The sequence below is a fragment of the Periplaneta americana genome, chromosome 12, assembly GCF_040183065.1.
Source record: "Periplaneta americana isolate PAMFEO1 chromosome 12, P.americana_PAMFEO1_priV1, whole genome shotgun sequence".
In the NCBI taxonomy this organism is placed as follows: Eukaryota; Metazoa; Arthropoda; class Insecta; order Blattodea; family Blattidae; genus Periplaneta; species Periplaneta americana.
Window position 1 is genome coordinate 78,411,110 of NC_091128.1, and position 25,464 is coordinate 78,436,573.

The following is a 25,464-nucleotide window of genomic DNA, read 5'->3' on the forward strand; positions in this document are numbered from 1 at the left end:
ATAAAATCAGCACAACAAAGAACCAAAATTGGAATATGCAACTGAATAAATTTCAGTTATTTTGTGGAACAATAAAACCGACATTAACTAGATAAAGTAAGAATAGAAACGTTATTAAAACTGTACAAAGTACTAGCCATAGCACCTTCTTTATAATACCTTAATGCTGGACATTGACGAAAGGGAACAAGAAACGCATAGAGGTAGCTGAAATGGCGCTCTGAAGGGTACAGAAGAATAGATAAAAAAATATAATCAGAAAAATAGAGAAGAAAACATCCCATCAGATTTTACAACAATAAATTAATATAAATAAAATTGGCACTCACACCATTTAAGGATGACGGAATAATAAGATATCGAAATATAAATTAAGTTACAAAACATATTCATCTGGACGAATAAGTGTAGAAAGACCCCAAATGAGATGGTGCTGCTTTTAAATTTGTGTTAATTTGATTTATTTTTCGCTTACGGTTACAAACATACGTTAAAAGTAACTGATAAGAGTTTCATGAAATGGTACAAAGAACTAATCAAAGGAATGGTAGTTTATCACGGCAGTGCAAATTTAACGTCACACAACGGTAAGTAATCACTTTAGCAAGCTAGGAGCACTTCTTTTGTTAACAACAGCGAAGCGGCGTCCCGGATGCTGGGAAAAAAATTCCAAAGGAATGTCGGAATAGGTTGGAAGTTAGCATTTGCTGTTCGGTTCTGACCGACCTGCAGGTGGATTCAACTGGCTCCATCCAGAGAACTCTCACTGCAACTGACCGGAACACGTTTTGTTCATCCGTACTTGATAACAGGCCAAAGTCGGAGAATGCGATGGCGTAGTGTCAATTACTGTGTTTGAGCAGTGGGTGGAATTTGGACATGAGCCTACTGCCGTTTACCAAGCAATCATGATTATAGGCAAATGCAGCTTTTGAAAGAAGCAATTACATTTTTTTGGCAATAGAAATAAAGAGAAAAAGAAACACAATAAAAATAAAGAAGAATAAGGACTACAGCCACCGGCGTAGCTCAGTCGAAAACGTCGTATTGTACCACGAACTCAAATAAATATAAAAGAAAGAAGAGAGAGCCTGAAATAAAAAAAAAATATGGAATTGATATCACTACCTAAAAAATAATACAAAATAATAATATTCTCATAAACAAAATACTAGCATATTCAGCTAAAAAAATTAATGCAAAACTTAATTAATTAGTACTATATTAGGATTATTCATTATTCCAATAAGATTCTGATTAATTCCATCACGGCATTATATTTTATGAAATAAATTATTAACAAATTTACATACAGAATTAAAAACATTACTTGGAACAAAAAATGTTTATAAAGGAGCTTCATTTATCTTCATCTCTCTATTTCCAATAATTATATTTAATAATTTCTGATTAAGGCGCTTGCCTGCTTATCTGAAGTTGCGCTCGGGTGCGGGCTGATTATCTGGTTGGGTTTTTCCGAGGTTTTCCCCAACCGTAAGGTGAATTCCAGGTAATCTATGGCGAATCCTCGGCCTCATCTCGCCAAATACCATCTCGCTATCACCTATCTCATCGACTAGTTGATACAGCGTCGTTAAGTAACCAACCAAAAAAAGGACTAGGTTAAAAAGATAAACAAAGAAGAGAACGAAAGAAAAGAGAATGAAAAATAAGAGGATTGAATGAATGAGAAAAAGTGAAATCAGAAAGAACAAACGAAAGAATGAGAGAACAAAACGAGTGACAAAGAAATAAAAAAGACGGAGGAACGGAAGATCGAGACAGCACAAGAACGAGAAGGGTAACACGAGAAAATACAAGAATGATAACATGGAAGAATGAGATAACGGAAGAACGGGAGGACGGGAGGACGGAAGAACGATAGGTAGAAGGAATGTGAGAACGGAAGACAAAAAAACGGACGAAAAAGAGAACGGGAAAGTTTGGGCGAGAGAAAGGAAGAAGAAAATGAGAGAATGAGGAAATGAGAGAATGAGGAAATGAGAAAAAAGGAAGGAGAGAACGAAAAGACGGAAGGACGATAGGACGGAGGAAGGAGCAATCGAAAGAGTGAGAGAATTGAAGAATATAAGAATAGAAGCATGGTAATGGAGATAATAAAGGGGAAAACAGAATAATAAAAGTGAGTCAGGAAGACATATAGGAAAACAATGAAAAATAATAACGAAATAAAGGCACCAAATAAGTTAATGAATAAATTTAATCAGTATTAAGGGTCGATTTCACCAACATGTTACAAATCCACAATAACTAATTGTATTTTAACTTAAGTACGGAATATATATTATTTTAATGTACCGAAGTACATGTGATATTTCCATGCAGATATTCTGCGTCATCATACGATGAAAGAGTAATGGAAAGGAAAAAAATTCTCTCCGGCGCCGGGATTTGAACCCGGGTTTTCAGCCCTACGTGCTGACGCTTTATCCACTAAGCCACACCGGATTCCACCCCGGCATCGGACAGAATTGTCTCAGTTTTAAGTTCCAAATCTTGGGTTCCCTCTAGTGGCTGCCCTCTGCACTACGTCATAGATATCTATGAAACTAGGACCGAAGTCCACACATGTGCTGAGGTGCACTCATAATGAGTGACTAGTTGGCCGGGATCCGACGGAATAAGCGCCGTTCGTGATTTACGCATATCATATATATTATTTTAATGTACCGAAGTACATATGATATTTCCATGCAGATATTCTGCGTCATCAAATCCCGGCGCCGGAGAGAATTTTTCTCCGTTCCATTACTCTTTCATCGTTAAGTACGGAAGTTAAATCATATTTAATTCGTTTGCATTTCACCAAACTAACATACAATTAAAATAAAGTAAATTAATTTAATTCCCAATTAAGTCATCATAACCAGCGACGGCTTCTGCAATGGCACCCGAGGCGGACCTACTCGGGGGAGTTTCGCCTCGGACCGACAAGGGGGCCTTGGGGGAATTTGTCGAAGCAGGAATGGTATATGGATTCTGTCGGCTGTAGAGACCTGTCGTTAAAGAGAGTCATGTGGTTAGAGCGGTGCGCGTAGGGTGTCTGTGGTATGCAACTCATTGCATATCGAGGGTTAGCGCAATAGATCTCAATAGGTCGCAGTGCTTGGCCATCTGTGCCCCCCTCAGTTAAATTCCATTCCATTCCAAGTCACCACAGCCTTCTGAATCATAGTAATATCACAATCTAGTATATACAGTCACGAAGCTTGAGTTGTGAGGGTACTAGGAACAATAGACTGTGCATAGTCTGTAATGAGGAGATAGTAGCGATCCAGTGGTTAGCAACTATCTATGGATGCATATTCCCTACGTAAATAGAATATAAGCAAAGGACAGTCAAATCACAGTAAAGAAGAGTTTTATTCGTATTATTCGTTAGCCCTACACTTTTCTGTTTTTTTTTTTTTTTTATTTAGCAACACTGAATTTGTACAGAAGTATCAAATGTGGGTACTTTTTCAAAAGCTCTTAATGAGCACTATTAAAAAATAAAAATATATATTGGGTGTTCCATTTAAAATTAGAGAGTTGGAGTTATTGCCGGTTAAACCGGAAGTAGAAAAAACTCGGTAATACCATTATTGAGTTCTTAGTATATGGTTATCCCCACATACCAAGTTTCTGTCACAACCACATGCTTCAAAAGTTATTTAGGTGGTGTTGGACTTTTAACTAACCCTGTGTATTAGACTGTGGTTATATCGTAATTCTGAAGGTCATGTGTCCTGTCAATGACATTTGTATGAGTTCATTTGTTATTTTATAACAACACAATATGAGAAACTGAGAAACATTATTTTATTACTTGAGTGTTTGTAGCTTTGCAACATAGACCTAACCTAAAATAAACTAGTCTATCATAAGAAAATATTAAATTATTTTGACTTCAATCGGTTGTTTCAACGTTAGTTTCATATACCTACTATTCATTATATGTGGAGCAATGATACAAGATGAGTTCAATTACAATTAAAAAAAACTTGTCTCAATATATTATAACGTAGTGTATGTGAGTTACTATTCTAATGTCTTCAAATATAATAGGCCTATTCATATTACATTAGTTGCTGTGTTTGACGCAACCGAAAATTGATTAAACGTGTTTCAATAAATAGGTTTATAATTTAAACATGAAGTGCTGATCTATTAGTAGAAAATTCTAAATCACATTCTATACTATTCTGATATTTTACTTAACCTAAACCACATTTGGAAATTTTTCTCGTACATCTTCTCTTTGGTAAATTATCCTCGCCCGTCTTATTAAGAAATCATCTTCAAACACGAACTCAGCATCTTTAAATATAAAATCCACCATTATTCTTTCCATGATGAAAATTATCTTAATTAATGCAGGATTAACTATTTAAATAACCAAATATTGACCAATTAATATAAATGTAGTATAATGAGAGCTTAAAGCCCAATTTGTGTTAGTGAAATGCATTGTTCTTTTAAGTCGCAATTAAAAACGTTTTAAATGACAATTGAAGTTAAATATGTTCAGTGAAATCAGCATTAAATCTACGTACATTATCTGTCCACATTTTAAATATCCTTATGACAGAGCTAACATAATCAGTAACGTGTAAGTACATCGGAAAAAATACAATTTTATTGCTTTAATAAAATCAGCATAGGCCAACTACTGACAACGTACTAATATTCGCAAGCGAGAATCTAACCCAAGTCCCCGCTGAAGCTGCGTCATAGCAGTTGTTCGCTACCAAGGTACTGTATTATTAACTGGTTGAGACGCAAAGATCTCTGAACCGCAACTTTTTCCTCTCATCGGAAAGCAGCACCTCCTGGACATACACAACGTTATTATCTGCTACTAATTTTCGGTTTATAGACGTGAGGTATTTTATTACATAACTTCAAGTCGCCATTCTGTCTGAGGTTTTAAACTGATTTACAGTACAGTCGTGCTCGATCGAATAGCCCACCTGTGTTCGGACAGACAGCACGCACACGTCAGGTTAACGGGGAAAATATTTGAATGGGTCAAAGCCTAACCTTGAATAGCAGTACGAACGTTTTAGTCTTCAATGGAAACGCGTCTGAAGTGCGTGCGTGTTTCGAGTCAACTTCCTCCTTCAAAATTATGAGGCAACATATGTAATGGCGATGGCCTTCGCCTGGCCAAGTTGGTCGAAATCTCAAAACATTCATCAGTTTTAATTTATTGATTATGTATTATCATTACATGATAAAATCGACTTTAATAATAATAATAATAATAATAATAATAATAATAATAATAATCGAATCCAGAAATGCATATAGAGTGTTAGTTGGGAGGCTGGAGGGAAAAAGACCTTTGGGGAAGCCGAGACGTCGATGGGAGAATAATATTAAAATGGATTTGAGGAAGGCGGGATACGTTGATAGAGACTGGATTAATCTTGCTCAGGATAGGGACCAATGGCGGGCTTATGTGAGGGCGGCAATGAACCTCCGGGTTCCTTAAAAGCCAGTAATTATTATATAATAATATATTATTATTATTATTATTATTATTATTATTATATATTGTAACATTTCTCTCGTTGTGGTTCTGGCTGATATGTACATCTATTATCGTTGTTTGTTATTGTTTAGTCACCCATCCGAAGACAGGTTTGAACCTCACAAGTAACACCAATAAGGCATCACTCATGAGGCAACTAGGCCAGGGGATAATGGGATAGGGTGGCCGGTTCCTTTCCCCCCCTCCAATGCATACATCGCCGATTAGCTACATATTACACTAATCAGACTTCAGATGCATACAAACAATAATTGTTCTTCCTCTGACACGTATCGTCAAGTGAGATGTACTGCCTCATAATTGATATACGTATCAGCCAGAACCTCAATCAGAGGTGCATCTATTATTATCAGGCATTATATCTCACTTGACATTATGTGTCAGAGGAATAACAAATGTTTGTCATCATCATCATCATCATCATCATCATCATCAATAACTTCAAGGTTTAGGCCGATGGCCTGTTCCGCCTCCAGAATTTTATCCGTCAAACTGATCTCTCCAACGTCTCTTTGGTCTTTCCACTCGTCTTCTTCGTATAGGTCTATAACACCATGTTCTAAAAGGTATCCTGTCGTTGGGCATTCTTGTTATGTGGTCGTACCAATTATTTCTGTATTTTTCAATTGTAGTTGTTATACATTCGATATTCAGTTCTTGACGTATATCTTCATTTCTCTTATGGTCCTGTAGTCTAAATCCTGCTAGTGGCCTTAGGAGTTTCATCTCAGCGGCCTCAATTCTTCTCTGTTGGGCTTTAGTCAGAATCCACGTTTCTGAACCATATAACAATGTTGGTATTGCCAGTGTCTTGTAAAATTTGAGTACAGTCTGTCTGTCGACTTTATTTATGAGTGTACGTTTAATTGTACCAATAAGTCTTAAGAATTTATTGAACTTGTTTTCTACGTCTGTTGAGGAAATGTAAGAGAGATCACATCCAAGGTAATTAAAAGAATTTACTTGTTCAATCATCTTATCTTCTACTACAATTTTAGTTCTTAGTGTATTATTTCCGGGGACCTTGTAATCCCTATCAGGCGCGTCCCTCAGGTGGCGGATGAGGGATCCCATCAGATATGATGGGGTGGTCCGAATAACTACGGGAATAAGGACCCGTGGACCAACAAGGATCTCAATTCCTGGGGGCTTTAAAATACTGGGACACCCTCTCTCGAGGGGACATAAATATGGAGGGCCCAAGCCCAGGGTTAGAGGTGAAGACCTCAACGGTGGAGTGGAATTTTCCAACTACAGTGGAAGAGGCAACCTCCCTATAGGGGCTAATACATAGGGGAGCTGGGATGGAAGCTCTGAGATGGCAGTCCCATCGCCATCCTTACCCTGCGCAGCGCTCGTAACGCGGCCAGGGGACATTTACTTTACTGAGAACCTCCAGAATGATAGCCGGACGGATAACAAATGTTTGTATACATCTGAATTCTGATTAGTGTAATAACTAGACAGTGGATGCGGGATGACTTAAAGAAAAGTGAAGTTGTTTCGTATCGGAGTATATGGCACGTGCCGCGTCGTCCGTCTTTTGTGTATCTGGCGAGTACAGCAGCGTACATAACGAAGAAACCCCGGTCCATATTGCAACGCAATGTGTGCAGTTGTGTTATCCTGCTCAAGTATTTGGTACGAGTTGAATAGTGTAGTGCTGATCCATTCATAATGTCGAAGTCAAAACGTTAAATTCGCTTAGAGATACGAAATGCAATTAAGAAGTATGAGAGTGACATTTTATGTTTTAGCGAAGACTATCGTTTGTGCTTAACTGTTGTGAACAAGAATGAAGAGAAGTGCGTGACAGTCGGTTCAAAATTTAACTTCTCTTGGGAGGGCCTGTATCTTGCTGTCCAATCTGACGACAACAATATCCCATATCAATGTGTGGGCAAAAACGTATAACATTAAGCGTCACTTTGAAGTTAAACATTCTGATACGGTACAGTATTCACGCTCATATTATCGGCGAAGAGAGGAAGGAATTAATAATGAAATTGAAGTCGAAATATAGTCTTCTTACGACAAGGTAGATATCATTTCAACTAATTAACTTCTCTTAAAGGCAATATAATCGAATGGTTATAGCAAGTTTATTTTGCACAGTTGTCAACAATGTATGAGAATTATTATAAAAACGTTTGTTGAACTATTTAAGGATTTTCTGTCCGTATAACTATGTATATGTATTATTTTCTATCGTGGCAATGTCATTAAAATTTCAATTTTCCCTTTCTTTCGCAGCACAATTGAGCCAAGTTCCGAAAGAGCTGTCCATGCAAGCTATATTGTTGCCCTAAATATCGCTAAAAGTAGCCGGCTTTTTACGGATGGAATGTTTGTTAAAGAGTGCATGATTTCAACTTCAGAGATATTGTGTCATTCCCTGGTGACGCTGTTTGAGTTAACAGAAACTTGATGAAAATTTTTATGACGTCCTTTTCTGTACGTTGAGTAGGTTCTAATCAAATTCCAAAGAGAACTGATAAGGCTTCAATGACACACAATTTTGAAATATAGATATTACAATATTCCAGGCGGCCTCGTACGTTTTATAAGAACTTGAAACAAAAAGAGATTCTGCGTATCCACGCAATGACAAGCAAGTTAATTGCTATGTTTAGTTCTACATACCTTTGCGAACACATATTCTCAGTCATGAACCTAAAGAAAACTAGGTCATGTTTGTTCGATGTTGCATTGGAAGCAGTGTTACACATTTATTCTGCTCAAGCAATTTTCGCTGATCTGCCTAAGTTGGTAAAATCAAAGAAATGTCATTTGCTTTCCTAACTACAAGAAAAAAAAAGACAATTTTATTTTGTTGTATTATTTTGTAAAGTCTGATTGTTGTGATTCTTGAATTCTTTCTATGTGTCATAAAATGTGCCATCCATCCATATACCTCACTGGCTCACTCTACCCCCTACACGCGTGCCTCCCTTTCGGCGATCGGTATTTCGTCCCTTTCCCACTCACTCGCCGTCTCTCTCCGGAGCTCGTTGGCTTCGGCACGGCTTCTATGAACCCAGGGCAGCCACACGGCAGCCACACAGCATCACGGTGGCTGCCCACTTCGAATGGTCTGGTATAGTGTATTTAGATCTATGCCCTTTAAATACACCATAATAAACGTGTTTTGTTGCTATAAACGGAGTTTTAATGCACTTTCTATTGTTCTTTTAGGTTATTTAAGTTAATCCGGATTTTCGTTAAACCGGACAACTTATACCCCCAATCGGACTATCGGGGGGATTAACGAAGTTTTACTGTAGTAGTAGTAGTAGTAGTAGTAGTAGTAGCAGTAGTAGTAGTAGTAGTAGTAGTAGTAGTAGTAGTAATCATAATAATAATAATAATAATAATAATAATAATAATTTCAAGAATTACAAGTCACATTGTGTACATAGCCTTATATTTATTTAAAATTCAGACGACAAAGTACGCCCGAAAGTGTCATAAATGATTAAATACATAACTTTATCTTTGTCTAATTAAGTAATTCTACTGCAAATAAGTTAATATTAAAACAATAATAATTTTTATTATAAAAATATAACTTCAAGGATTACAAAAGCTCAGATTTTAAGTTACACATTCTTAGGTCTATATTAAAATACCGACGACAAAAAAACTCCTGCAAATGTCATAAATGATTTATGGTATGAACTTTATTCTTGTCGCATTTTACTGTAAATAATAATAATAATAATAATAATAATAATAATAATAATAATAATAATAATAATAATAATAATAAGTATTATTTCTAGTAGCCTATTAATATAACCCCAAGGATTAATACAAATCAGATTTTGATTTACATTGCCTGATATTATTTTAAAAAGACAACTGTCCGCAAGTGTCGTAATAATTAATTAAAATACGGATTTTATTCTTGCTTAAATTTACTATTACTATTACTATTATTATTATTATTATTATTATTATTATTATTATTATTATTATTATTATTAGGGGGAGACTGTTGCACCTTTAGCATAGTGTACCTTTGAACATTTTTTTTTTTTTTTTTTTTTGCTGCCACCTAGAGGACCCAAACTGAAGGACATTGTAGAGAAAGCCGCTGAGTAGCTCTGGTCGTAGTTTCGGTTTGCTTTATTGCAAAGTGCGATTTTTGTGGACAAAATATTATTTTTAGTAGCAAAAGTAAACATTTCGTTCATTGATATATGTTTTCTAACACAAAACCAGATTTTATTTGTTACTATCAATCAAGAAGGCTACAGTGTGTTCCTTATCATCTGGTGAGTAATAACATTGGACTGCTCGCCCTATTTTGGACGTCATTACTGGTCACCTGGTGTATGTTGTTACCCCATGACTTTTCTCTCCTCTCTCCCTCCACTACAGGTAATTGAAACTTTTTGTCGTTGAGCGACGAATCTATTATTAGATTTTTAGACTAAACTACAGAAAAAAAAATTGAGTCATCTGTGATGACGCGTCACCCAGGGGAGTATTGCAGGGTTAATTTCCATGATTTATTTCAATCTCTAGTTTTGGGAGCCATTTGTTCAAACGTGTACCCTTGTATCTTTGAACACAAAACATCTTGTACCATGGAACATGTTCCAAGGTACATGATACTATCGGTTTTTGTTTTTCTTTTATTTTAAGATCATGTCACGAAGTAAGTTCGGAGTTAAGAGACCATTGATGAAGATGCCTTGAAGTAAGCTGTTGAAACAGTTATTGCTCCTCCAGGAAATAAAATCTCAATCAGAGAAGCCTGCTCTAGTTTATGGTGACAAATACATTTAAAATATGATTGTCAGTTTTACAGCTATATTTCCACTTATATTCCATGTGTTACAACTTACAAGAGGGTGTGTTCCTAGGTACATGAACCTGTTGTACCTTTGAACACATTACATATCCCTGCATTTTAATTTTTCCATCCTTAATATATCTGTAAAACAGGAAAATATATACAGGAACTTGTAAAGAAGTCTTCAATACTTATTTCAAGCGTTTTTTTCATTTAAAAAATTAATTTTCCCAAAATTAAAAAAATAATAAAATATGAAAAGTGTTTAAAGGTACAAGTCTCCCCTATTATTATTATTATTATTATTATTATTATTATTATTATTATTATTATTATTATTATTATTATTATTATTATTAATTGTAACTTCAGAAATTACTATTCAGATTTCTAGTTACATAGTCTCTAATTTCTTTAAAAAATCAGACGACAAAGTACGCCCGTAAAATAACTGTGCATTATGAACTGTCGAATTTTACTGCTCTGGTGATGATGATGATGATGATAATAATAACAATAATAATAATAATAATAATAAATAGTCACCGGCGTGACTCAGTCGGTTAAGCCGCTTGTCTGCAGATATGAAGTTGCGCTCGGGCGCGGGTTCGGTCCCGGCTTGGGCTGATTACCTGGTTGGGTTTTTTCAGAGGTTTTTTTTCAACCGTAAGGTGAATCTCAGGTAATCTATGGCGAACCCTCGGCCTCATTTCGCCAAATACCATCTCGCTATCAGCAATCTCATGGACGCTAAATAACCTAGTAGTTGATACAGCGTCATTAAATAACCAACTAAAAGAAAAAATAAAATAAAAAATAATAAATAAAATTTCATAGACTAGCCTGCGCCTAATTTTGATTTAGACCTACTTAGTCTTATATTTATTTAAAATTCTTACGATGAAGGACGATCGCCAGTATCGTATGATTATGGATATGAACTTTATTCTTGTCGGATTTTGCTGCTTAATGTGTGGTCAGTCTATGGCTATCACGTTGGCGATCCGGGGTCGAGTCCCAGCTAGCACGGAATTTTTCAATGGCAACTCTATACTGATACTTGTGGCATACAAGGTCACAGTTGGGATTATTTTCGTGGTTCTTCTGTTTCCCGGTTTTAGACATCAACATAATTCCGATGTATCTCTATTCCAGTAGTATATTCCGTAACACTCCCTATTGTTGGTTGGCGACACGCGGAGGAGAATGGTCTAAGGGTGAGCGGGATTGCCTAGTCGAAACCAGGATACCCAGAGAATCTTATCGTAGTCAACTAGTGTGGACTGGCAAAACAACCGGGGGTTAGCGCAATAAATTAGGAATATTTGCATTGCCAGGTTGTAACGAGCCTCCCAATAGCAAAACAAAATATAGAAGACAGTTTTCGAGTAACATTAGTAAGTACATTACATTATTGAATTGGAAGTATGAGGTGTGTATTGCAAAGTGTAGGGTGAAATCGGCTGGGATGGAATGGGATGGAATCGGTTAATGTGGTAGTGTGTAGGATGGAATGAGTGCAACAAAAATGGTAAAAGCCAATCTAATTCACTCTATTGCAGGATTACACAGTAAATTGTACAGGCCAGAGTTCTTCACCTTTTTTGGCAAAGGCCAAAAGTCAACTAGGCAATGAACTTGCTCCACCCATGGGTCTATTTTGAAGATAAATAATGCTAATATAATAATACTACATAAATGAGTATGTAAATTATTACTTTGTCATTATTATTATTATTATTATTATTATTACTATTATTATTATTTCTACCGCTGTGGAGTAACGGTTAGCATGTCTGGTCGTGAAACGAACGGGCTCGGGTTCAAATCCTGGTTGGAAAAAGTTACCTGGTTGAGATTTTTCCGGGGTTTTCCCTCAACTCATTAACAACAGATGCTGAGTAACTTCCGGCGCTGGATCCTGGTCTCACTTCGCTGGCATTATCGCCATCTTAGGCCTGCTCAGACGCTAAATAACCATAGCAATTGATAAAGCGTCGTAAAATAACCAATTTTAAGAAGTATTATTATTATTATTATTATTATTATTATTATTATTATTATTATTATTATATAAAGACAGAAGTTTTCGTGTTTTCGTTATTGTTTGTAAAAACGTAGTTCTGAATAGGTTTATAATTTTAAATGAAATACTGCAATATTATTATTTTTTTCAGGAAGCTACGGCAACCCACTCCGAAAACTATACATTAAGAACCCCTGGTGTAGGTTAAGTTGGATTCTCGTGAGTAATATGGTTAGGATGGGATTTGTGAAGCTAGTACAATGTAGACTGTAGAACATAGGATATTAAATATAGTACGAACGTATCAGATTCTACAAAATGAAATGGGATAAAATGGGATAAGTTAGATAGAGCGATACCTAGTCGAATCCGGTTCAACCTAGTCACCCACTGCATTCGAATCTAGTCCAGACTAGTGGAGACCAAGGCCAGCCTGATGTAATGCAATGCCAGATTAACAGAGTACATCCCAGCCTAGCAAAGTCCAGTCTATCCTAGCGCAGGCCACTTCATACGAGTAGAGACTACTGTAGTTTAGTGGTGTCCATTCCAGTGTAGTCCAATTCAGTACAGTGTCCAGTACAGACTAGTACAGCCCAGCGGTAAGCACTACAGGCTAGCCAGGGCGGGGTCTAGCTAACCGAGTGCACTACAGTCCAGTCTAATGTAGGCCATTTCGAAGTGCAGTCTAATGCTGTCCAATAGGGATATCCTGAACTATCACCAACAGATAGAGCGCGTGTACTTTGAAGGATGCGTTTTGCGTGTGCATTTATTTTGCAGTATATAAAAATTGAGGACTTACGTAGTATATTAGTATATTAAGGGGTTAGGTACAGCTTACAGCAGTAAAATTTTTAGAAATATTAAACATTTCTTTCCTCCATTACTGTATCTTGTACAATAATAAAAAATGGTATGTTTAAAACGCTGTCCTTATGCATTAATAAGTATGTCAGCATTTTTACGTGTACCCGTAGGGTAGATTGAATACCACTGTTCTAGTAGCTGGTAGCGAAATATCCAAGATCTTCTCGCCGCTCACGTGGGAAGAAACAAACTTGTTACAAATATATTATATAATATACGTACATAAAACACTAATAATTCTACTCAGAACCAAGCGAAATCATCGGAAATATTTCCCACGAACTAGTGAAACAGACTTACGTTATTGGTCAGGTTATTTGTCAGTTGTCAATTATACTTCAGTTATATCTGGTGTAGTCCAGTTCAGTATAACAGTGTCCTGTCCAGCCTATTTCAATCCAGTCCATCCTAGTGCAGTTCCGTCTAGTGCAATCCAGTCCATCCTAGTGCAGAACAACCCAGACCACCACATTCAGTGCTTCCCATTTCAGTTCCCAGCATAGAACGGTCTTGTTAAGCCTAATGCAGTATAGTCAGAGGAAATTATGAGAACTAAGGTGAGGTGTGTTGGTAACTGAGTTGGAAGAGGAGGGTTGAAGCGAGGTGTAGAGTAAAGGGTATAGAACAGTTAAGTCGAGATTGTAAAGAGATGCAGTGGGATGGAATGGTTCTAGAGACAATGTAGTAGTCTACAATAAAATGTTATTGTTTAGAATATTGTGGGATGAAATAGAATCGGGAGAAAGATGTACAATTTAGTGTAAATAAGATGTAATTTTATTGAACGCGAGATATGAGATATATGGAGGATGATCTTGTTGGAGTAATGTTAAAAAAGAACTTGTGGGGAACATATTATAACATACATTTCATGCATCAGAAGAGGAACAAACTGCATCTCTGTTTCTAAGGTGAGGAGTTATTGACAGAACTACTCTTACACTACAGTATGTAACGCGTCAGACATGTTCATCGAATTTGTAAGACTGCATATCGTATTCCAGACGTCATTTGGCCGGATCCGTTATGCGAAGCTGCGTCTAACAGCTGGTTCAGTTCTTAAGGTGACCAGGTAATCAGGTGGAATTATGACGCATTGCAATGGAGATAGAACCAGCAAGGAGCATAAGAAAGCACGACACACTGGCTTTACTCAAAAGATTCATCTTCATCATATATTATTTTTATCCAGTGTATTTCATTGCCTTTATTATCATTAATTAAAAAACATAAGATCTCACACTGAAGTCGTTTCTTATTTCAAATAATAGAATGGACTCATATTGATTTCAAGGCATTTCTCCTTTTATTTTTCTTTTGTTCTCTTCCATCAACGATTCATTTACATAAAGAAATACGAGCACAAAGAATCTCACATGGGCGTGGTGTGGAGAAAAAGTCATGTCTTAGACTTTAAATACGTCAAGATATTTAATGACGATTATGAAATCCAGCGACAAATTTTAATTTTTGCAAATTTTTCTAACCGGACTACAAAATTAACCAATGCATACATTTTAATAAAATATACTGCTTGTGAACACTGTTTAAAATGTAGGAATATGAGACTCCTAGTTACTCTTCTAACTATTAGCCTGACATCGATCAGTCTAGTTAGTTTGAGTCATGTTTAGTCCAGTTGAATTCAGACTATTACAGTCAATGCTAATAGCTCCAATCCGATTCTGTTAGATCTAATCCAGTTAACTAATTATGTCCGGGCCATTTCAGTCAGTTCTAATCAGGTTCAATCCAGTTTAGTCTTGTACAGTTCAACCAGATCTGTTCCAGTCGAGTCAAGTCAGATCAGTTCAGTCAAGATGGACAGTTCCAATTAGGTTTCAGTTCAGCTAGTCCCAATTTGGTCCATTCCAATTCAATTAAGTCATGCACTACGCCACCAACTCTATTCAGCTCCGGTCAAGATCTGGTTCAGTATATTCAGATTAGATCAGTCTAATTCTGTCAGTCCCAATCAGCTCCAGTTAAGTGCATTGAGGTCCAGTTCAGGCCACTTAGGTCCGGCACACTCCAGTCAGGTCGATTCAGTTCAGTGATGTTCAATTCAATTCGGTCAGTCCCAAACAATTTTTGGCCAGTGCAGTCAGCCACAATTAGATCCAGTTCAGTAAAATCAAGCCCAGTCATAGTCTGTCTGCTTGGGTACGATTCACTTTATTTAGTTTCAATCGGGTTCAGCACAGTTCAGTAAGTCCTAACCAGATTCAGTCCAGTTCACTCAATCCCAAGCAGATTCAGTCTCATTTAGATTAGATGCAGTGCAGTTTTGTGTAGTAACTACCGATACTAGTCTAGTCGTTTCCGGTCCAATCAGTTCCAAACATTTCTAATGTAATTAGTTCCGGTACAGTAAGTTTCAACCAAGTCTAATCCTGTTAGTTCCGGCCCAGTGCAGTCTGTCCCTTCCAGTAAAGTCAGGTCCGAGCAAGAAAAGTACGCTTATAGCCGGTGAGGCGAGTTACAGTCCGGTCCATTACGTTACAGTACAGTTTAGTCCAGTCCAGTGAGGTGTATTCCGGTCCAGCGAGTTACAGTCCGCCCAGTGCGGTGCACCGAGGCTCAGTTCAATTCAGTGAGGTACAGTCCGATTCAATGAGGTGCACTCCGGGGCAGTGAGGTACGATCCGATGCAGTGAAGTACAGTCCGATCCAGTTAAGGTGCAGTTCGGTCCATTAAGGTGAAGTCCGGTCCAGTGAGGTGCAGTTCGGTCCAGTTAAGGTAAAGTCCGGTCCAGTGAGGTGCAGTTCGGTCCAATTAAGGTGTAGTCCGGTCCAGTTAAGGTGCAGTCTGATCCAGTTAAGTTGCAGTCCGGTCCAGTTAAGATGCAGTTCGGTCCATTAAGGTGAAGTCCGGTCCAGTGAGGTGCAGTTCGGTCCAGTTAAGGTGAAGTCTGGTCCAGTGAGGCGCAGTTCGGTCCAATTAAGGTGCAGTCCGGTCCAGTTAAGGTGCAGTCTGATCCAGTTAAGTTGCAGTCCGGTCCAGTTAAGGTGAAGTCCGGTCCAGTAAGGTGCAGTTCGGTTCAGTTAAGGTGAAGTCCGGTCCAGTTAAGGTGAAGTCCGGTCCATTAAGGTGAAGTTCGGTCCATTAAGGTGAAGTCCGGTCCAGTAAGGTGCAGTTCGGTTCAGTTAAGGTGCAGTTCGGTTCAGTTAAGGTAAGTCCGATCCAGTTAAGCTGAAGTCCGGTCCATTAAGGTGAAGTCCGGTCCAGTGAGGTGCAGTTCGGTCCAATTAAGGTGCAGTCCGGTCCAGTTAAGGTGCAGTCTGATCCAGTTAAGTTGCAGTCCGATCCAGTTAAGGTGAAGTCCGGTCCAGTTAAGGTGAAGTCCGGTCCAGTAAGGTGCAGTTCGGTTCAGTTAAGGTGAAGTCCGGTCCAGTTAAGCTGAAGTCCGGTCCAGTTAAGGTGAAGCCCGGTCCAGTTAAGGTGAAGTCCGGTCCAGTTAAGGTGAAGTCCGGTCCAGTTAAGGTGCAGTCTGATCCAGTTAAGGTGCAGTCCGGTCCAGTTAAGGTGCAGTCCGATCCAGTTAAGGTGCAGTCCGGTCCAGTAAGGTGCAGTTCGGTTCAGTTAAGGTGAAGTCCGGTCCAGTTAAGCTGAAGTCCGATCCAGTTAAGGTGAAGCCCGGTCCAGTTAAGGTGAAGTCCGGTCCAGTTAAGGTGAAGTCCGGTCCAGTTAAGGTGCAGTCTGATCCAGTTAAGGTGCAGTCCGGTCCAGTTAAGGTGCAGTCCGATCCAGTTAAGGTGCAGTCCGGTCCAGTAAGGTGCAGTTCGGTTCAGTTAAGGTGAAGTCCGGTCCAGTTAAGGTGCAGTCCGGTCCAGTTAAGGTGAAGTCCGGTCGAGTGAGGTGCAGTTCGGTCCAGTTAAGGTGCAGTCCGGTCCAGTTAAGGTGCAGTCTGATCCAGTTAAGTTGCAGTGCGGTCCAGTTAAGGTGAAGTCCGGTCCAGTAAGGTGCAGTTCGGTCCAGTTAAGATGAAGTCCGGTCCAGTAAGGTGCAGTTCGGTCCAGTTAAGGTGAAGTCCGGTCCAGTAAGGTGCAGTTCGGTTCAGTTAAGGTGAAGTCCGGTCCAGTTAAGGTGAAGTCTGGTCCAGTTAAGGTGAAGTCCGGTCCAGTTAAGGTGCAGTCCGGTCCAGTTAAGGTGAAGTCCGGTGCAGTAAGGTGCAGTTCGGTTCAGTTAAGGTGAAGTCCGGTCCAGTTAAGGTGCAGTCTGATCCAGTTAAGGTGCAGTCCGGTCCAGTTAACGTGAAGTCCGGTCCAGTTAAGGTGCAGTCCGATCCAGTTAAGATGCAGTCTGATCCAGTTAAGGTGAAGTCCGGTCCAGTTAACGTGAAGTCCGGTCCAGTTAACGTGAAGTCCGGTCCAGTTAAGGTGCAGTCCGATCCAGTTAAGGTGCAGTCTGATCCAGTTAAGGTGAAGTCCGGTCCAGTTAAAGTGAAGTCAGGTCCAGTTAAGGTGCAGTCCGATCCAGTTAAGGTGCAGTCTGATCCAGTTAAGGTGCAGTCCGGTCCAGTTAACGTGAAGTCCGGTCAAGTTAAGGTGAAGTCCGGTCAAATGGGGTGCAGTTCGGTCCATTAAGGTGAAGTCCGGTCTAGTGAGGTGCAGTTCAGTCCAATTAAGGTGCAGTTCGGTCCAATTAAGGTGCAGTCCGGTCCAGTTAAGGTGAAGTCCGGTCCAGTAAGGTGCAGTTCGGTTCAGTTAAGGTGAAGTCCGGTCCAGTTAAGGTGAAGTCCGGTGCAGTTAACGTGAAGTCCGATCCAGTGGGGTTCAGTTCAGTCCATAGAGATAGTCTAACCCAGTGAGGTGCAAGGTGGTTCACTTAGGTGCAGTCTTTTCCAGTTAGGTACAATGTCCAGTGATATTCAGGCTGGCCAGTGAAGTGCAATATGTTTCTGTGAGATGCAGTTCGGTTCAGTGAGGTTCAGTCCGATCAAGTGAGGTGCAGTCCGGTTCAGTGAGATGCAGTCAAGTCCAGTAATGTATAGTCCAGACAATCCTTTTGAGTTCAGTCAGTCAGGGAATAAGTCCAGTCCAATAAATTTGCTGACAGATCCCTTGATATCTAGAGTGCAAAGAGTAACTATGTGTTAGGTACTTTCTAAATAGTCGATGTCTTTTTTTCTCTCCCGTTGAGATCTAGTCGAAGCTCAGTCAATCTGACAGTATGTCAGCCGTCTCATTAAAGAAAACTTTATTTGATTTCAGAGCATTATTCTGAGAACTGTAGTGATAAAAGCAGGAAATAGGCGGTAGATTGTCTCCTAGCGAGTCTGTTTACCTTTCATTACCATTTCTCCTAATCTCTAAATGGTCACGTTTTTGTATTAATTCCTGTAAATTGAAGACAATATTCAAAGACGAATTGCAGTGTTTAGCTTAGAATATGAATTCTACAAAGCTGCAGTTCTTGCTGCAAAGATCAGGCAGACCAGACCAGACCCTGGCTCTCGTACTGGAGGAGCAAGTCATGGTCGCTGAAGAGGGCTGGTCGGTTACTACCGGATCGCTCTGGTTTAGAGTGGACGACCTGCTGCTAATCCACCTCACCTGCCGGATGGATGCATTCCTCTGGCATCCATTACGGACTAGAGACATTGGAACCCGGCCGAGATACGAACCTGATTTCTCCAAGATAGATTAACGTTAAACGAGTTTATTTTTATGCTAGATTTTTTTCACCCTACTTAAATTATGTCTTAAATTTCCATTAAAGATTATTAATCTTCAACCTGTTTTATACCAGTAGTTCCCAAATCGATATATGAAGTACGCAGTGACTATTATGATTATAGCTATATTTTCAGAATTTTATGGACATGAATTTTTAACAGTATCAGCTTCTTGTCTATGCGGATGACGTGAATATGTTAGGAGAAAATCCACAAACGATTAGGAAAACACGGAAATTTTACTTGAAGCAAGTAAAGCGATAGGTTTGGAAGTAAACCTCGAAAAGATGAAGTATATGATTATGTCTCGTGTCGAGAATATTGTACGAAATGGGAATATAAAAATTGGACATTTATCCTTCGAAGAGGTGGAAAAATTCAAGTATCTTGGAGCAACAGTAACAAAATATAAACGAAACTCGGGAAGAAATTAAACGCAGAATAAATATGCGAAATGCGTGTAATTATTCGGTTGAGAAGATTTTGTCATCTAGTCTGCTCTCAAAAAAGCTGGAAGTTAAAATTTATAAAACAGTTATATTACAGGTTGTTCTGTATGGTTGTGAAACTTGGACTCTCATTTTGAGAGAGAAACAGAGATTAAGGGTGTTTGACATGATTACTATCCAACCGAAAACTTCTTCACACAAGAATGTGTCTTCAGAATATTTTGAGGAACTTTTTTTTTATTGCAGTGTTCTTGTACGTTATACAAAGGCGGCAGGAAAGGGACTTTACACTTCTTTTAAAATTATTTACACAATTGGTATCTTAATTTTAAAACTTCATCAGGCAAAGTTTTAGGGATAAAATACAGGCTATATTGTACACATGGGCCAAAATTGTTAAAATCCAAGTGAATGCATGAAAGACTAATTAAAAATATAATACCTTATTCAAATATTGCTATTTATAATTAAAATAATATCAGCTGTGTTCACAATACCGGAATAGAATGATATTTTATGTGAATGTATGAAAAATTAACTACAAATTATACTTATTCAAACAGTACACTTTAGATAATAGCTGCTTTCGATTGTAGAAAAATTTCTTTGTTGTGTGTAGTCAAGGAAACGTAAGTTAATCTTGTTATAGATAGACCTACCTACATAGGAAATGATCTGTATAATGTATTTCGAATGATATTTCAAGAAAAACTACTGACTCCTGCATTGATTTATTGTTATTGTTGTGGTTAGTAAGTTAATTTCAAAGACTTTCGATATCAGTATAATAATATTTCTTAGCACAAACTTATGCTTTAATTTTGGAAGCACCATGTCAAAACATTACGGAACTGAATATTTGCAACCAACGAACACAGAATTCAACCCTACATAGTCTCTTACATAATCTCCAAATGACGTCTCTCTTGCTCGATCTCGTGTGATCAAACGAATCGTAAAATTGCTGATCGCAGCTACATCTATGGGCCGTCATCAGAGTCACTAGCATCAATGTGCAAGAACACCTGAACAATAACCTGGACCATGGCGTACAGTAAGTGTGTTTCACTAGTTCGTGGAAAATACTTCCTAAGATTTCGCTTGGTTCTGAGTAGAGTTATTAGTATTTTTATGTATAGTATAGAATTTATGGTGAATGTAGAGTATCCAACGCCCATTGAACGAATATTTCGCTTTTATAACTGCCAATGTTGCGCTATAATCGTATATGCAAGGTAGGCTATAACAAAAACCTAAACTAACCAAACCTAACCTGTCAAAGAAGCAACAAGTTATACTAAATATGTGTAAAATTGGCCAATGTCTCTATAGTGGGTGGAACATAAGTAACATTGATCGAATGTGAGAAGATCTTGAATATTTCGCTACCAGCTACTAGAGCAGTGGTATTCAATCTATGGTACGCGAATCCCAAGGGTCCGCGAGGTTGTTTCAAGGGGAATGCATCCCACTGACTACGTATGTAAGAATGCTGACATACTTATTATTATTGTTGTTATTAATACATCAATAACTACTGTATGATAATGATGACAATAATAATAATAATAATAATAATAATAATAATAATAATAATAATTTATCATACGTACAAATTCAATCCTAGTCTTTGGTATTTGTTATATAGTTGCAATGTGTTTTGGGGGTACGCCAACAAAAAAGATTGAATACCACTGTATTAGAGTATCGAGACAATTCAAAGAGAGTTTTAAAAATACCCAACTGGGAAATGTTTAGTTAACTCCTATAGCCTATACATCGTAGTGACATTATTTCTGTCAAATATTGTGAGATACACACATAACATTGCGATGACTGTCAGAACAAGTTCAGAAATCAATATAGTCAGCATTTCTGTTGTTTCTTTAATATAAATTTCCACCATTATGTTTTTTTATAAATTAGATTAAAAACAATATGAACTTATTAGTGTTATTTATTAACCATTTATAATCTGAACTCGAAACATGATTTTATTCATTATTCTGAATGCTACATTTGGTGTTCTAGTAGTAAATTTTGCAGAAGGGATGTATATTCTGACAACTTTTTCTAATCAGTTCCAGATGGTTTATTCTGAAAGCTCTATTATATGTAATGAATTAAACAAAATATCACTAAAAACCAAAACAGTATTATGAACATTAAATAAGTTTAATTTAAAATTCACCATTTATGTGTTACCCCAGTTATCTTAGTTCCCATTTTCATATTTAAATCCAAAGAATCGTTCACAAAATTACTGACAATATTTATTTTGAAAGAAGTGTAGGAAGACCATGCCAATGATCTAATTTTAATAAAAGAATTTATGTATGCAATCTGAAGTTTCGCTGAAATAACTCACAAAAATACTGCCAGACAACAGGATTGTCTTCCATTGCCGCGACACCAACAGCGAAAGTATGAACACAGATTGACAGAAAGTGCATCTATCAGTTATGTTCTCTACTACAACAATGCAAATAAAGTTGTGTTGCTATGTAGGGAGAGCTAGGAGGGGGTTTCGTTGGGCTAATTATCCCATGCCCACTTTTCTGTCCTCCCCACTCCAAACAAATATTGAAAGTGCAGCTAGAACTTGTTTAGAGACACTTCTAACCCAATTCGTTCGATTCTCTAATTTATATTGTTGTCTTTAAGTCACAGACTTACTTTGCAATTAATTCAGAGCTTTCCTTATCCATATAAGCTAAAAATAAGAACAGCCCATGAAAGGGCAACTGTCCCCTGTAACGTCAATTACTCTCATTCGGCGAGACAATATTATACAGAGTGTAAAGGGTATAAGTGCCATTATTTTAGCTGATGATTGTTCATGTCATAAGGAAGAAAAAGATGTCCTCACAATTTTTTTCTCATTGCAATATTTAACTAATTATTAAAGTTTATAATATTAGGCGTTTGGCTAAGTTGCTGGATGGAGATGAGGGAGTTTACAAGTACACAGTACAGCTCAAGCTAATACAGACATACCGGTACAAAACAGATGCTCTGTTCTAATGCAGGGGCGAACCGTTATTTACATAAAACGAACAGCAAATACAAACTTTCATTCTCATTAATAGAACTTTATGATAAATTTACATTTTATTATTTTAACCCTGCATTACTCAGGTGGGGTGTGGTAAACCCCGGTGCGTATATTTCAACGAAAATCTAAGAGCTGGAGCTAGTGTGTACTCTGTGCATCTGTATACCTTTCAATCACATCCAGAAGAGATCACTTAAGAAATTGTTTAAGTTAACTAAGAATTGCGTTTATCTGATTTCTGAAACTTGCGGAAAAATATATTAGTTATTTAAAATGGGGTTTGTGAAACCCCACCTGAGCAATGGTGAGAATATTTATAACAAGAGTAACGCAGGGTTAACAATACTGGCAATATTGGTCCATTTTTTATTGTACGTTTGAAAAATAAACAATAATGGTTTACTGCACAAAATCACATAAACGTTTTTTAAATGCAACATTTTAATCTCTCCCGCTTCAATAAAGCAGTACCATTTTTAAAGAAATTTCTGTTTGTGTGATTTTTGAAACGAGGTAAGAGACTCCTGGTTCCTAAAAATCGTTGAGAAACCGCTACAAAAGTTCGCCGATTAGGTAACCTTCATTGAGGAAAACATTGACGGTACATCTCCTTGCCTCACTTGAATTATGACGACTTTCTCCATAAATTAATAACATATGATATTCCTAAACTGTGAATGACATTGTAAGTTGTTTATCGAATACCTGGTACCGAACTGCCATTTGCTCGGCAGTAGACCTTTGGACAGGGAGTTTGAACCAAGCTAACATGCACGTACGTCTGTGCAGAGTACTGCCTGCTCAACACGTTGGCACATCTCTCACGCCAGAATATTAACAAATTTAAGCATGCAATTTTATTTAATTTCACGAAAACGTAATAGAACACACAAATATGTATTTAAACTAATACAACTCTTTGCTAGATATACCTACTGATGTAATTGTTTTCGTAATTTTACTAACGATATAGGCAAAGCAGTGTAACGCGAATAAAATAAGAGAAGAAATATTTTTTTCTGGGAAAACTATCAAGTTTTGACCCTATGTTGTATGGACATTTTTTGATCCTGTAGACCGTGCCCGCAGACTGTGAAAAGGACGGTACTTATACCAATTACACCCTGTATCTATTTTATTTTATTTGGTTATTTTACGACGCTGTGTCAACATCTAGGTTATTTAGCGTCTGAATGAAATGAAGGTGATAATGCCGGTGAAATGAGTCCGGGGTCCAGCACCGAAAGTTATCCAGCATTTGCTCGTATTGGGTTGAGGGAAAACCCCGGAAAAAACCTCAACCAGGTAACTTGCCCCGACCGGGATTCGAACCCGGGCCACCTGGTTTCGCAGCCAGACGCGCTGACCGTTACTCCACAGGTGTGGACTACACCCTGTATCTTTGCCTTGATTATCATTCAATTAGTCCACTGCGAAATGTTCATCATTAATGTACAGCATAAAAAATTTTCCCAGTTATCAAGTGTCTAATATAAAACATGTCCACAGTCATTAAACGACCGTTATCTCAAATGTTCTAGAATATTAAATTCCAGTACCAATTATGTCCACAGTCATTAATGGTCATTATCAAAAATGTCCGAGTTATTACATGTACAGTATCTTAAGTGTCCAGAATAGTATTTATTAAATGTAAATTAATGATTTAACAATAAAATGTACGCTAAATTTACAATATTCTCTAACAGATTTTTAATTTTCTGGTGCACTGATGTCAGCAGCATGCAGCTTCATAGATATGAAAATGCTCCCAAATATTGTTTCACACTACTGTTTTCCTTTTAGTCTATATTGATTGTATATGTACAAATATGGAATTAAAAAATGGGCTGTGGTAGCAGTCCTTATTTAGGCAACAATCTTCGCAAGACTATCCACAAGTAGCATACATTTAGACGCCCTTGTTGTATCTGGAACTTAGTAAAATTAGTTGGCCCAAATTTTGTTTCTGGCTCTGTACTATCCATTCAAATCTTCGTTGGTTTGTAATACACTTCTTGTTTACAGGATGCCTTACTGTTATGTGACCATTGTGAATTTGTATTATGGTATTCTGTCTCATTTTGTTCTTGTGTTATGTTTTCTATAAATCTCCTACTACTAACATGTTGGGCAGAAACCATTACTTTGAAATTTAGAGTGGAAACCTTCCATTACATCATGAGTTCTATGACCACCTTTCAACGTTATTTCCTAGGAATTCCATATATAAGGTGGGAATCTTAATTGTGTAGTTCTCCGAAAAGAAAGTTGAATAATCGTCTCTGTACATACCGATGTGATACGCAAGTGACGTATTGAACATTTTGACTTCTGGACATTTCTGTATAATGGACATTTCGATTTCTATGTATTGGATATTTTGACTTGTGAACATTTGTATATATTGAACGTTCTGACTTAGGACATTTCTGCCTACTGTACATTTTGAATAGTGGTCTTATTTGATTGAATATTTTGTATATTGGACATTGTACTGTGGACTAATTGACCTGGAACGATTTGCCTTGTTTGTACTAAGGGATATTGATTTACATGTTAGGGTCCCTTCAAACGAGGTCACTTTAATGGCGCTTCAGCGGTGCTGCGAACGCGTGTTAGTGGCGCTGCTTAATACACTAAATTTCTGTAGAGAATTGTTCAGTCTTCCAGTGAACATGGACGTAAAAGGAGATATACTTTTGGCAACTTTGCTTAGACGGAGAAAGAATAGACGTAAAAATAAAACAAGAGTATGGGTTCATCTCTTAGTTTTGGAAAGACTGAATCGAGGACTATTTCATACCTTGTTTAATGATTTACATCAAGACGATAAAAAATATTAACTTAAAAATTACGCAAGTGACGGACAATACGGCAAAAAACGTATTTTTGTTTAATATTTAAGAATTCAAAATTAAATATAATAGGCAGCAAACATGATACCATTCATAGCACGTAATTCAACCAATAGGCTATACTACAATAGATGTCTGTAGTGTAATGGCAAAGTCAAAGGTGTAATTGA

The 25,464-nt window shown here is 37.6% G+C and overlaps 1 protein-coding gene and 1 long non-coding RNA gene across 5 annotated transcripts in view; one reads left to right on the forward strand and one right to left on the reverse strand.

The window, feature by feature from the left end:
- LOC138710586 (sodium-coupled monocarboxylate transporter 1-like) overlaps positions 1–25,464 on the reverse strand; it is a 125,440-nt gene that overhangs the window by 93,987 nt on the left and 5,989 nt on the right. The window lies entirely within an intron of this gene.
- The window catches only part of LOC138710589 (uncharacterized), a 250,615-nt gene continuing 245,508 nt past the window's right edge, over positions 20,358–25,464 (forward strand). For 2 of the 4 annotated variants that reach the window (XR_011335270.1, XR_011335274.1), the window contains exon 1: positions 20,442–20,616. This is a non-coding gene — a long non-coding RNA (uncharacterized lncRNA). The other 2 variants (XR_011335273.1, XR_011335271.1) reach the window with 2 other exon arrangements.